This window comes from Balaenoptera physalus, assembly GCF_965194825.1.
Source record: "Balaenoptera physalus genome assembly, chromosome: 16".
Taxonomy (NCBI): domain Eukaryota; kingdom Metazoa; phylum Chordata; class Mammalia; order Artiodactyla; family Balaenopteridae; genus Balaenoptera; species Balaenoptera physalus.
The window spans coordinates 41,422,333-41,438,336 of record NC_138898.1 but is presented as its reverse complement, the minus strand read 5'-3'; positions in this window follow the sequence as shown (position 1 = coordinate 41,438,336).

The following is a 16,004-nucleotide window of genomic DNA, read 5'->3' as shown; positions in this document are numbered from 1 at the left end:
CTATTTTTATGCAGTCAAAATTATAATGTATATATATATATATATATATATATATATATATATATTTGTACAGCAGCAGTGGGGAAATAAAAACACCAGAAAGGAAGGCAGTATAGCTCTTTTCAAATACTTAAAATATTGCCATATAGAAGAGATGACAGACTTGTTCTGTGCAAATTCAGATTATCAGTGAGAGGAAGGAACAACATCCATTTTGGCTTATTACAGGGAAAAGGGTTCCTTTTCTGTGTCCCTGGAGGATTAGTGGTACTCAATGGGCATGCAGCAGGGAAGAATCAGAGAGGTGTTAGCACAAGGTGATGTCACTCCATTTTGGGGAAAATACAGTTCTAACGTTTTACTATTTAAGGTCATTTTCTGATACTCTACTTGGTGCTTTCCATCTTTGTAAATTCTTCACTATAATCATTCCATTAGCAAACTCACAGCAGTCCTTTGGCCATTTCCACATTTCTGGGTTGACGCTCTTACTAATGAATGATTCTTCCAAGGAGGATGCAGATTGTAAAAACCTTTAGATACCCACATCTGTGCCCAAGGCAAAGGAGAGGTGTAGGAAAACAGAATCTTTTCATTAACTCTCCAAATTCCATTTCTTTAATTTCTACTCCCAGCTACCTTAAATTGTACTAACTTTGCCTTGTACATTTCTCCTAATTGGTTTATTTCACCCGCTTTCCATATTCTGTTTTTGTAAAATTATATTTCAGACTCCTAAGGTTCTGTTGGATTAATCACTGATGATTTGGCTCATATTAGCTGTGAGTAACACAAGTGGCAAAAGTAGCAAGGCAAGGAATGTCACATCCATTAAACCTTGCTCATAAAAGCAAATTTGAATTCTTGAGAAATGGGTGAAAACAAGAACTCTAATTCTTACAAGATTTTCTCCATTCCTTTTTTTCCCCCTACTTCTTTTTTTTTTTTTTCATTTTAGTACAGTTCTTAAAAATACATTTTAGTGTGCGTGGGAGTTAAATTGATCATCAGCTGGAAGTTAACTATGTTCTTCTTGAGGAGCCTTCCAGAAGGGGACATTTGGATATTCAACATCCTTGTAAGATGAGAGAAGCATATGCAGGAGGAATTAAATCCTCTAGACATATCATTGCAGAAGGCATTTAGCTATAACATTTTTCTACCAAATTGCCTCCTGAAGGTTTTATTGAGATTTACAACTGAGAGATTTTAGAAGGCAAGTAGAGAAAGGTGGAAATTCAGGCATGATCTGGAATAGATATGCTTAGGCCGGAGACCCATTTTTTATTGGATGTCTGGTGCTTTAATTTCTCTCTATTGCAACAATTATTAATGATAGATGTATCTTACTTCTGGTGCCTTTAAATCTTCAAGTTGCATCTATTTGTTTTTTTTTTCATATGCTCTTAAAACAAGAACTCTAACAATAGGAAATGAAGACATGAACCCCACTCAAAGAGCCCAGGTCTCTGAAAGATAATGGACTTTTACTAAAGTCTTACAAATGTTAATAATAGTAATGAGACTTCGTTCCAGGTCTTCCGCTGTTCATTTCTTTTGTTTGTTTCCTGTACATCAGGGTATGGATGATTATACATATACTTCATCTGTTTATTTTTAAATAAATTATTCTCAAATGTGAGGCAGTAGAAATTGAAATGAGGTTGACACAGCAATGGTATATGACCTACTCTTGCCTCTGGAGAGAGACAGAATGATACTGTAGAAAGAGCATATGACTAAAGAAAGAAACTGGGCTCAAATCTTAGCTTCCTGCTACTTTGATTGAGATGGGTAAGCTGACTATTTCCACATTTCTTCTGAAACATATTTCCTTAAATTCTATTTTGAAATAAATTTGTTTAGTAAAAACCATTTCTATTTTGGGTCTTCCTTTTGATGTCAAAAACCTACTCACTTAATCCATCTGAGCCTCAATGTCTACATATTTCTAAATTCTTTCCAATATGATCCTTACTTAGATGGTACCAACTAGCAGTTCCCAATAGCTTGGAATGGCTAATAGTTGTCCTGTAGCTGCCAAGCATGGCGTCTACTTTTCTGTAAAGTGGGTTTTTCTAATATTCCATGAAAGAAGGAAATGTGGAAGATACCTATAAAGTATACAGTTACTGAATCCCTGTTAAGTACTGAATTTCAGTTACAATCTCTGTAAGTTGTCTCTAGGTTGGTTATTAGATTCACATCGTCATTTTGTGTGGCTATCCTGTCATTTCAATGATGTCTAAATTCCCTAAATTCATTACTTCTAAAGAGAAACTGTGTTGTCTACTTTCCAAGTTTTGGACATTTCCCCGTTATCTTTCTGTTACTGATTTCTAGTTTGATTCCGTTTTGGTCACTCTGCATCTTTTCAATTATTTGAAACTTGTTGAGGTTTGTTTTTATGGCCCAAGATATGGTCTATATTTGTATGTGTTCTGTGAATGTCTGAGACAATATGTATTCTGCTGTTGTTGGGTGATTTGTTCTATAAACGTCAATTAGACCCTGTTGGTTGATGCAGCGGGAAAGTCCACTGTGCTTACCCACATTTGTGCTTACTGTGTTTTCCCAAGATTTCTTTTTTTAATCATTTCCTTTCTGTATATAGAATTTTTTTATTTTAGGAAATGTCTCCTGGCAACAGATCTCTTAGTTTCCCTTCATCTGAGAAGGCCTTGATGTTCCCTTCATTACTAAAGGATATTTTCACTTGGTACAGAATTGTGGGTTATCAGTTCTTTTCTTTCAACACCTGAAAGTTGTTGCAACTGTTCCATATGACCTCCATCATATCTGATGAGAAATCCACTGTCATTCAAGGTTTTTTTCCCCTATAGGTAAGGCATAGAGTTTTGAGGGTTGTTTTTGGTTTTTTGGTTTCTTTTGTCTTCAGTTTTCAGATGTTTAGTTGTGATATGTCTCAGTGTGGATTTACTGAGTTTATCCTGTTTAAGATTCACTCTGCTTCTTGACTCAGTAGGTTTATGTCTCTTGTCAAATTTGCGAAGTTTTCAGCCATTATTTATTTTTCAATTTTGCCCTCTTTCTCTTCTCCTTCCAGGAGTCTAATGACACAAATACTAGGTATTTATTTTAGTGCCACAGGTCCCAGGGGCTTTGTTCATCTTTATTTTATTGACATTCTTAGTTCGGTTTTAGATTTTCCTGATCTTTAGTATGACAAATGATTTTTTGATTGAAACCTGCATATGTTTGTATTACGTTTAAATAAGACTCTGGATCTTATTTAAACCTCCTGTTTCAGTTGGCTTTCTCTTACACAGTTCCAGCAGTGCAAGGGGTTAGGAGAACCACCTCATAACTGTTAGATGGAGATTGAACTCCCGGTTCTCCACTTGGCCTCTGCTGACTGCTGAGGTGAGGATACTCCTGGTTATTACTGAACAGGTGTGGGAATTCTAGCTCCCCTCGAGGAGTTCACTGACACTGCACTGGGGGTGATACTCATTTGCATGGATAAAAGATAGAATATATAATAGTTCCTTCTGGAGTATTCTGGCACTGCTTCCTTATTTTTTTATTTTTATTTTTTTTAACATCTTTATTGGAGTATAATTGCTTTACAATGATGTGTTAGTTTCTGCTTTATAGCAAAGTGAATCAGTTATACATATACATATGTTCCCATATCTCTTCCCTCTTTCATCTCCCTCCCTCCCACCCTCCCTATCCCACCCCTCTAGGTGGTCACAAACCACCTAGCTGATCTCCCTGTGCTATGCGGCTGCTTCCCACTAGCTATCTATTTTACGTTTGGTAGTGTATATATGTCCATGCCAGTCTCTCACTTTGTCCCAGCTTACCCTTCCGCCTCCCCATATCCTCAAGTCCATGCTCTAGTAGGTCTGTGTTTTTATTCCCATCTTACCCCTAGGTTCTTCATGACCTTTTTTTTTTTTTTCTTAGATTCCATATATATGTGTTAGCATATGGTATTTGTTTTTCTCTTTCTGACTTACTTCACTCTGTATATCTAGAGTCTGTCATACAGAGTGGCACTGCTTCCTTGACTAGACATTATTCTCTAGCCTAACTGTCCAGGATACATGCAAAAGATACTAATGATTATTAACAAGTAATTCTCATCAATATCCTGATATTTAAATAAAATGGTTTGTTGACTTTATCTTAACATCAAAGAAAGAGGTGCTTTAAAGCTAAAGCCTCAATAGCCTCTGAAATTCTGGTGACACAGAAAACAGATATTGTAATAATGTTGTGTATATCTTACTTTGTCTAAATAGAAGTTTCTCAGTTTTTATTAAGTACCTAAAGGGTTCTATGTACACCGAATTAAATAAAATTACCAGTTTAGAGAATTTAAACTGGTGAAGAAACTTCTGCACTTCAGCAATTGGCACTGGTTTAGTAAAGCCTAGCTGTTTGTTAGACATTTTTTCAAATCATGTCCTCACAAGGAGCAGAGTAGAATCCTTATGAATTAATTATTCATGGTCAGAAGCCACGTTTTGGCTTTCCGAGTGAGCAAATCCTTTTATGATGCTACCTTCCGCAGGTAGAATTTTTCATTGTCATTCTGCCTTATGTTGGGATTTTTACATTTCAGTCTCCCCGCCACACAGTAGCTTCTTGAAGTAACATCCACATCTGACTAACTTCTATCTCTCATTCCTAGCAGAGAAAAAAAATGTTATGTGTCAGGGTTCTCTTCTTGAGTAACCTGGTGCATTGTACACCCTCTCACAGCCAGTGGTGTGATCCAAATACCAGCCAGCTATCTTTGTAAATGTCTGTCACTGATCACAAAGGAGGGCTTGAAAGGGAGCAGGATAAGGTTGTGTGGTATAGAGATTAAGAGGCAGGGTCTGCCTCAGACCAGTCATGTAATCTTGGAGAAGTTGCCTTATGTCTCTGAGCCTCGGTTTTTTCACCTATAAAATGTGGATATTAATAGCACCCATCTTACAGAATTTTTCTAAGGTAATGAATTATTTCATGTAAAATTCTTAGCACTGTGCCTGTCATATAGTAAACAATCAGTAGTTTCTTTCTGTCTTTCTGTTTCTTTTTTTCACTGTTTGGTGCAAATCCATGCTGCATATTTGTGGTAGGCAGCCTATAAGATGGAATCTAATGGTTCTTGCCTCCTGGTATCCATGCCTTTACATGGTCCCCTCCCGTTATATGGACTGGACCTGGTGACTGACTTCTAACAAACAGAATATGGCAAAAATAATGAGATGTCACATCCATGATTTAAGTTACAGAAACCTCATCTTCCATCTTGCTTGCCCTCTCTCGCCCTCTCAAAGGCTTCTTCATAGGGAGGTCAGCTGCTGTGTTGTAAGCTACCCCATGGAGATGCCAAGGAGGGAGGATTCTGCCCAAAATCTAATCTGCAGACCAACAGCCTGTGGGAAACTGAATCCTGCCAATAGCCACAAGAGTGAGCTTGGAAGTGAATCTTACCTTAGTTTGGTCTTGAGATGACTACAATTCTAGCCAACCTCTTGACTGCAACCTTTGAGAGACCGAAAGCCTGAGGACCCACTAAGCCACTCTCATACTTCTGACTCACAAAATAAATGTGTGTTGTTTGAAAACTCTATATTTTGGGGTAATTTGTTACATGGAAATAAATAACTAATAGAGTATTGGAAAAAGGACTAAGATCGTAAGACTTATTGGTGATGACTCACAAGAATCTTTATATTCAGAAAGCTGCCCATTTATGGCCACATTTGTACATTTAGCCATGAGAGAAATATGGATGGTAAACACGTGTGCCTCCCGTGCTATGCCCCTTACCTGATACCCTACCTGATGTTTACCTGGTTGAACATAATTTATAATAAGCACAATATCTGAGGCTGAAGAGCAAAATGGTAGTGATGCGGGGCAGAGAAAAGGAGGGAAAAGAATTAGGACTGGCATTTTACGTCTCTTAAAAAATCTGACCTTTTGGAAATATCACTGTGTACATTTAAAATATTAATAAAGGCTCTTGCTGTTAGTAGGCAAAGGGGGTTGTTGTCATGTGTGACCTTTTGTTGAAGTAAAAGAAAATTGACAGTTTTATTAGCAGTAGAATATCACACAAGAAAATGCAAAGGAGGAAGAAAAGCTGCCACAGTAGTATTTAGTTACACAAGGTGAATATCATTAAGCAGCTGTGATTTTATACAAGGGAAGCCTAAATGTGACTTTTGAGCCTCCTCCATTGAAGCCAGCGTAAATTATGGCTAGAGTGGAAAGGCGCTATTCCTATTCTATTCTTTCTGGAAGGATATTAAAGTGTTTTTATATTTCCTTTCTTAAAAAAAATTTCAACCAAGTCATTCTCCCCAAGATGAACTTATATACAGAACAGAAATAGACCCACGGACATACAAAACAACTTATGGTTGCCAAAAGGGAAAGAAGGGGGACATTAAATTAGGAGTTTGGGATTAATATATACACAGTACTATATATAAAATAGATAACCAACAGGACTTATTTCATAGCACAGGGAACTATACTCAATATTTTGTAATAACTTATAAGAGAAAAGAATCTGAGAAAAATAGGTAGATATGTATGAATAACTGAATCACTTTGCTGTACACCTGAAACTAACACAACAGTGTAAATCAACTATACTTCAATTTTTAAAAAAGGAAAAGATAAAAAAAAATTTTTTTAATTTTTAAAAAGCAACATCTGTCCAAGTCAGGAAATGTGGACATAAAATCCAAAGCAATTTCTGTCTCAAATAAACTTAAATTTTCTTGGCAAAAAAGAAAAAAGAAATAAAGAAAAATCATGTAGAAAAGCTCCTAATCCCCTATGTCCAGCTATCCACCTATGCATTCAATCAAAAAATATTCATTAAGAACTCACAACGTGCTTGGCATTTTTCTAGGCTCAGAGGAATCAATGATAAAAAAAGAGATAAGGTCCTTGACCTTGGGGAGCTTATGTTCCAATGGGGAACATAGAAAATCAGCAAGCACAGAAATATGTGTAACTGATGTGTTGAAAGAACAAGCTCTAGAAGGAACAATCATAAAATAACACTATTTTTTTCTCTCTGAAACTTAGTACAATTCTCTGTGAAATTAGTTCTTTCTTCTGGATGAAATGTTGGTCCAACTCCAGCACTTCTTCAACTCATATCACCATTCCAACAATAAAAAATTTCTCCAATCACTTTTAGGCACAAAACAGTTTCATTTAAGTAGTAAAAGTATCCAGTCCCAGGGACTACTCAAAACTCTTACTTACATTTATAGCTAAAGCTTCTCACTTTACCAACTAGTAGGGGTGGCCACAGTCTGTTTATCTCCATAAGATTTTCCCACTGAGTGTTTTGCACCACATAGGGGACACAGTTTCCAAAAGCCTCCATCAGACTGGGTACAAACCCTGGATGAGGGAGGGGAAATTCACAGCAAACCAACAACTCTCCCAAATTCTCTTTCTGAGATGTTTTAACCTTTTCATACACTTGAGGTGAGTGTTGGGCTCAAGCCACAAAACTTCTTATTCCCAGTGTCTTCTGCATGTTGTAGCCTAACCTCTTATTTCTAAAGGTGCAAGTACCTACCACCTACTGTTTTCTTCCCAGCTTTTTATGGTCTTAACCAAATTAGAGACAGAAAGAGCCCCAATTAAATGTCTATCTATCTTTTAATGTATTTTCAAGGTCATAATATACTAATAATAGCAATAATTAAAAATAATAAAGCAAGGTATGACATAGTATATTATTGGTGTGATAGGAAAGGCTTTTAAGCAGGCAACCCTGCTCCACTGAAGGGATTTTACACAAAGGAGATAAGGAGGAACCGTGGCTCAAGGTGACCTTGGGCTTATTTACCAAATAAAATTTAAGCAATTTGATGGAAGGGTTCATGACTTACGTTCCTGCAGCACTATCTATTGTTCCTCACCCAGCACTGCACGATAGAAAATGTTAAATAATTTTTGCTTTATTGACTAAATGATTGGAGAGATAAAAGCCAAGAGGTCCCTTGTTGATATTCTCAACCATGTGGATTCACGCCCATTAAATATGCCATTAATGTTGGTCAGGTTGGTGGGTCCAGTTTTGGGGTCTACAAGCCACTGAGAATTCTTCCTTTGGCTCACATTTCCCCCGCCCTTTCAGACCCTGTATTTCTTTGTCCAGAAAATCATTTTTAAAACTATGACTTGTATTTTAGAGATTGTTGACTTCAAAGAGAATCTCAGGCTAAAGTTTGAACCTGTCTTGGCTTGATATATAATTCTTCTTTTACTGATATATTTATAGATATAGAAAGTAAACTCAGGCATTTACAGAAAACTTTATGAATATTTGAAGAGATCTGCATCAAGGGGAGTTAAGAGTCTAAGTGCTTTTATAGCAGAAAAAAATAGCTGTCATAGAGCTCAGAGTCAAATGGGAGTTGTAAGTGTAAACTACATGAAATCTATTTACTTGAAAATAAATATATGTCCCTATGAAGGACCCTGAGGCAGCCAAGGACTGTTCTTACAATGCTTTCTAGGTTGTCTCTCTAACACTAGTCTAAACATCAGACTTACTCCATGTCTAAGGAGTTTGTGTCATCTGATAATCTATTAAGTGGAACTCAGGGACAATGTAATTTGTTCATGTAATTGAAGGATTAAGAGTATATGATTAAAATAGTTGGGATGGCCTTTCATTTCAAGAATTTCAAAGCCAAACTTCATGGAAAAAAATGGTTATCCCTGTAGACAATGAATCAACTCATAGCATATAACAGTTACCTGATGTTTATTGTTGGTTTGCACATTGTGTTCTCATTCAGCCTACAGATATTCGTGACATATTATGTGTCAAGAGTTGTGCTAGACACAGAGCATGCAGACAGGACCACGGCGTACTTTTTGCCCTCAAAGGCCAAATGAGTGTCACACTTTATTGACAATCTAATATTTTGGATACACAGAGTTAAGAAATATATCCTTAAAGTTAATTTCACCTATTCCTTTTTACCTTTAAAATGTGACTACAAGCATACCTTGGAGATATGGTGGGCTCATTTCCAAACCACTTCAATATAAGCAAATATCATAATAAAGTGAGTCACATGAATTTTTTGGCTTCCTAGTGCATATATAAGTTACATGTGCACTACATTGTAGGCTATTAAGTATGCAACCCTACTATGTCTAAGAAACAATGTATATACCTTAATTAAAAATAATTATTGCTAAAAAATGCTAACCATCATCTGAGCCTTCAGCAAGTTGTAGTAGTAACATCAAAGAACCCTGGTCACAGATTCTCATACCAACTATAATAATAATGAAAGATTTGAAATATTTTGAGAATTACCAAAATGTGACACAGAGACATGAAGTGAGAAAATGCTGTTGGGAAAAGGATGCCGGGAGACTTGCTCCACATAGGGTTGCCACAAACCTTCAATTTGTAAAAAATGTAATATATGTGAAGTGCAATAAAGCAAAGCACAATAAAACAAGGTACGCCCATACTAGAAAACTTAAAATCCTGCAGGTGGCTCACATTATTCTGCTATTGGACGACACCCGTCTACGAGGATCTGCCCACACATGCCCACAAGCCTGCATTTCAGCCCCCCACTGGTGAAAGTCCACAAGGGAGTTTTGCTACTGATGCAGCCCAAGTCCATGGCCAGGATGTCTCATAAGTAGCATTTAGCCTCCCTGTCTGGACATGTAAGACCCTCAAGTCCTTATCCAAGTTTGCATCTTAAGTGCAATGCTGTTTATAAAAACATTTTATACATTTTTTTTCTTAGACAAGTGTGTGTCGAACTTTATGGATGGTGTCCCATAGGGGAGCATATAGGTGTTTTATTAAAGCCTTAGAGTTGTAAAACTTCCCCATCCAGGTCAAATATCACAAACATTTGCCAAGTACATCAACTATCAACTAACTATCAGAGTAAAGTTTTAGACAGCAATCACCAACAATCGCCCATTAAGTTTTTATTGTCTTTTTTTTCAAGAAAACCAAAGAAGGTGGAAGAGATCAGGTGTGCCTGGAGTAGGGACAGGACAGAGTAAGTAAGTGGAAAATCTCTTCCAAGAGAAACAACAGTGAGTAACTTTTTATTAATTGATAACAATTATGGATGACGACCCTGTTGTTTTCCCTCAGGAATTTCCTGGGTGAATTTTTCACTTACTCTTGTGGATTTTAAATATTTCGAAGTAGGAAAATGTCTTTATGATAGATTGCTTGCAAAAATGGCCACAATTGTTCCTGTCCCTGTGTCCGTGCCCCTTTGCCATGTGGCTTTGAAGTTTTTCCTCAGAGAGGTGGAGCCTATTTCTCCATCCTTTGAATTTGGTCTGACCTGAGACTTGCTTGGACAAATGCAGCAGAAGTGACACTGTGCCAGTCCTGAGTCTGGATCTCAAGAGACATTTCATGCTTCTGCGTTTCTTGTGGAACCCTGCAACCACCACGAGAGCAAGTTCGGGCTACCCTGGGCTTTATATCCTTCCCACACGATAGAATACAAGTTTCTGTGGTTGGGTGACTACCAATTAGCTCCTCTGTAACGTTTAAGTGACAAGCCTATTTGAATATTGAAATCATACCTCTGATCCAGAAAATGTCTTAATTTTAGATGATACTGTAAATTTAGAGGACAGTTAAGAAGGTAGGAGGCTATAAGTAGTCTGGTTCTACACGTTTTTAATAACGTCAGATGATTTTCAAGATTCTAAAACAATTGTATCACCAGACAAGTTCTCACGGAAAAGACCTGTTATATCTTTTGAAATCACATCTTCAGTGATTCTGATCATTTCAGAATGTTTTCCACTGTTTTATTATGCCCTCTGAAGATGTGAGTTCAGTCATTAAACTTCATCCCCTAGCAAACAAATTGCCAATATTATTTCCTTTTGAGTGGGATAATACCATAATCAGGGTGCTCTTTGGAGGCACATTTCTCTCCAGGGAAATTGTGCTGGCTTTAATGTAGCTAAGCTTAAATGTGAAGGTGATGTGCTCTGTGACACTTGGTTATGCTAGTGACTCGAAATAAGCATCCTACTTCAAATACGGACAAAAGAAAGAAGGTTCTTACAGAAATATTTCCTTAAAAAAAAAAAACTGATTCAATGAAAGGAGCTACAGTTATGCAAACTGGCTCTTGGCTGGACTATTTTTTTTCTCCTAAAACAAAAACAAATGTGAAGTAGGAGTTTTGGACAAGAGTCCCCATGGAATGGTGCTTGTGGGGAAGGCCACAGGGGAGGAGTATGGGTCTTTGGAAGTTCGCAGAGAATGGGCAGAAGGGAGGGGGTGAGTGAGATGGTGGAGAGCTGAGCCCACTGCTACAGAATCCCAATCCTTTCGTGACACCACGAAGCCCCACAAGAACCTCCTGAAACATAAGCAGGTTTGATTGTATTTCCTGAGGAGGCTAGAGAGGGCGTTGTTTTATGCCAGTGAATCTAAATGACTGATGTGGTCATGGGTGTGGACAGATAAAAGAAAACAAGGGGATGGTAACATTGGGGAGTTTGTGAAATTGTTGGGAGAGACTAGAACTACCCACAATGTAAAATTAAATGTTCCAATTAAGAATTGTAAATTTCAGACAGGCAGGAGGGTGTCAAGTTATTTACAAGGCATTATGTTGTAGAGGGTTTCCCAGCTATGGGTCATAAGGAGAAACATACAGCTGCATCATCCAATCACTCTTCTTGAACTGAATTATGTGTGCCAAATCCGGAGCACCAAAGTGCAACTCATTGTACAGGAAGTGAACATTGATCACAGAGGGCATGATGGTCCTTACTGGGGCAGAAATGTGGAAACGACTGACACTGACATCAGAACCTCTGGGGAAGCCCTTTTAAGACTACATGTTTCAGAGAGATCCAGGCTCATGAGCCAGCCAAGCGAATGATGTGAAATCACCAAAGCGAGTTTCTCATGAAATTTCAGACTGCAAGTTGGTGAGTATGATGTTTAAGTTTTTTCTTTTCTTTTTCATTTCCCTGCAGACCACTCTAGAAGGGAAAGGAACTCCAGCTCCATAGTGGGTTCCGATTTGTTGAGATCAAGTTCCCTGCACACTAGACACTAGACTGTGTTGACCCCAGGGCTGGCTGTCAGCACAGTTGGAACTCTGGTTGGGATTACTCATTTCCTGAAATTGAAGATTTTTGTAGAGTTTAGTGCCAGGAAGTAGGGCATTTTTAAAAGTGATGTTAGAACAGTATCTATCAAACTGGAGTTTATGAATTCTCTAGGAGAAAATTTGTTTTTAGGATTTTCATTGGATGAATGGAATAAAAGAGCAATATTTTAAAGCCTGTTTCGGGTCCCTTAGATGATCCCTTATAAGCCTTGTCCTGCAAGTTTAGGACCTGCTTTTTTGTTCATGGAGTCACACAAAGACTCTACAATGTAATTACAAATAAAGGTTTTGTGGGTGTTTAATAATGGAAAAGTGGTGGGAAAATTGAGCCATCATGGATCACATAGTACCAAAGGCAAATCAAATTCAGAGGCAGTACTAGGGTCCAAGAATTTTTTCTTTTAAATGATATCTACACACATTACTCATATTTGGAAATATTGAGTTAGAATCTGCCACTGGAATGCTGCGAGAGTGGCAGGCTTCTGGGGAGAAGGTGCTAGAAAAGCTGTGTGGTCTCATTTGTAAAAGCTCCGTGCTGGCTGCACTGTCCAACATAGCAGCCCCTAGCCACACGGGCTGTTTAAACATATATGCAAATGAATTAAACCTTTATTTAAGTAAAACTTCAGCTCCTCAGCCCCACATTTCAAATGTTTCAATTGCCACATTTCGTTAGCTTGGCAAACCCAAGCATTATATATTAAATCATTCAATTCATAGTTATTGAATGTTTATGTATGCAAGGTACATCCTAACAATTATGTTAAGAATCAGGCAAGGCAGAAGGAGAACATGGACCCAAATAAAATACGAATATTCCTGAGTCTCCAATTTTTGTCAGTAACTTCAAAATCCATTCCTATCTAGCCTTTTACCAGGTATATTAAAAAGTGACCAAACTGATGACTCTGAATTTTATTACCTCTCGGTATCTCTCTTCTGACATGATGAGAAATGAAATGGCCAAATTGCGGATAAGTGAAAAGAGAAGAAAAGGGCAGGATCCACCAGCTAGTTAATTGCTACTTGAAAAAGTGTGAGCTGAAGATATGCCCCTTATCTTGCTATCTATCTTACATTCTAGCGGCAGCTAAAAAAGTAGAAAATTGTCAGTGCTTCAAGTTGGGGAAGGATACCTTTTGAATGTCTACTGACACCAAGCAGTTATGAATAAACATAGTGCCTCACCGCATAACTATTTTTCTAAGAAAAAATAAGCATGAAAATGCTTCTATTCATTGTGATGACAAGAGAGAAAATGTTTCTTTAGTTAGAGTATGTAATTTAGAGTTATGAACCGACTACTGCTCTGGAAACCATGTCCATCTTCTTCTTGAGGAAACATATCCTTATGCTGTAAAGCTTTCTTTACAGAGACCATGGATTTCTATGGTATTTAGTAATCATGGAAAAGAATTCCTCCCGTTTTCTGTCTTACGACTGAATCTGTTGACTCTGTTGAATCTTACATAGAGCGTTTTATCCAGAATGACGTTCGAATTGGGAGTGTTACCCTGGGTGAGGGATAGAACTACTGACTACTATTCTCTCCTCCAAAGAGAACAGAATACCTCTTCTTCTTTGTGTGTAATTGCCTGATGGGGCAAAAGTCTTGAGTTTCTTGTTTGATAGAACATATTATCAGACCGTGCTGTTTTGAGGCATGGTCACCATATAATTCATATAATATAAATTCATACAATTCACATAATTCCTCTGTACATATTTCACCACCTGGTTATTCCTTTTGTGTAAGTTTTGATGAGGAGGGATTTGAATGAAAAGACCAATATAAGACCAGTGCTGCTTACACCCAGGAATGTATACTCAAGAGACAGAGAAAATGAAAGAGACCATATGTAGTGTGGATTATATCCAGATTATTAGCAAATGGAAATGTGCACAACAGGGACAACGCTCTGTCAGAGGTTAAATTTCTCTTTTTATTGAGTGTGTTCTAGACGGAGATGATGACTCATTTCGGGACACAAAATCTATTTCTTTACATCACATGTGGCAGGAGGGGGAAATGTACCTGTGTGTGTGTGTGTGTGTGTGTGTGTGTGTGTGTGTGTGTGTAATCTGTCTTTGTGGGTCAAAGGAGGAAAGTTTTCAGGGATGCAACTTCAGAGATCTAAAAGGAGGACTGTGGCATCCTAAGAAGGGAATAGAGGAATTGATACGTATTGAGAAGGCTGGGGTCAGTGAGCAAAATGAAGGATGCTGGAGGATGGGCAGCCTGTCAGAGCCTGATAGCAGCCCCTAGCTGAGAGGCCCCATCCCAGAACTCAGCTCTGAACATGGCTCAACAGGCAGTAAGACAGGTGGTCAGCCTGCTACTGCCTCCCCCAATCTACCTCTACTCTGGCCACATCATCTGAGTGTCCTTCAGGTACCACATTCTATGCCGCAGAGATGCCCCAAGGCTGTGGAAAGCTCTACAAGATTTGTTAACGTTTAATGAGGTGAAGGTGCTTGCTGCATTGATGCTGATGTCAATAGCTAGCTAGTGGTTGGAGATCCCAGGTCCTGACACTCTGGTGATAGATTGAGGTGTACTGATAGACAGAAGGGAGTGGTAACCTCAGTTGCCTTATGCAGGCTCTGAAGGCAACAATGTGCATTTGTAAAGATTCACAGACACATGTTTTTAAAAATGCAAAATTTAGAGTTTAAAAAAAATAAATAGATGACTGATATTTCCCAACTTTAAGACTTACCATAAAGCTATAGTAAAGAAGATGGTGGGCTATTGGTGAAAAATAGACAAACATACCAATGAGACAGAAAAGAGAGACCATAAATAGACCCACACAAATATAGTGAACTGATCTTTGAAAAAGGAGCAAGAGCAGTTCAAAGGGGAAATGATAGGCTTTTCAACAAATGGTGCTGGAACAACTGGACATCCACAAGCCAAAATAAAAAAAAAAGAAAGAAAGAAAAGAAAAGAAAAAGAATCTAGACACAAGCCTTACACTTTACACAAAAATTAATTCAAAAGGGATCGTAGACCTAAATGTAAAATGAAAAATTATAAAATTCATAGAAACTAGCATAGGAGAAAATCTAGGTGGCCTTAGGTTTGGCGATGCCTTTTAGACACAATAACGAAAACACGGTCTATTAGAGAAAAAACTGACAAGTTGGACTTTGTTAAAATTAAAAACTTTTGCTCTGTGAAACACTGTTCAGAGAATGAATGACAAGTCACAGATGGAGAGAAAATATTTGCAAAATACATATCTGATAAAGGACTTGTATCTAAAATATACAAAGAACTCTTAAAACTCATCAATAAGAAAGAAAACAACCCAATTTAAAATAGGCAAAATATCTGGACACCTCATCAAAGATAAACAAATGGAAAATAAACATATGAAAATATCTTCAATACCATATGTCATTAAAAAATTGTAAATTAAAACAACAATGAGATACCACTACACACATGTCATAGAGGCTAAAATCCAAAACATGGACAACATCCAAGTGCTGACAAGGATATGGAGCAAAAGGAACTCTCATTCATTTTTCGTGGGAATGCACAATAGTACAGCCACTTTGGAATATCATCTAGCAGTTTCTTATAAAATTAAACATACTCTTACCATTTGATCCAGCCATTGCACACCTTGGTAATTACTCAAATGAATTGAAGACTTATGTCCACATAAAAACCTGCACATGGATGTTTATAGCAGCTTTATGCATAATTGTCAAGACAGATACAACCAAAAACCCACTGTGGTATATACATACAATGGAATATTATTCATTTAAAGAAAGAAATAAGCTATCAAACTGTGAATAGAGATGGAGGAACCTTAAATACAAGTTGCTAAGTGAAAG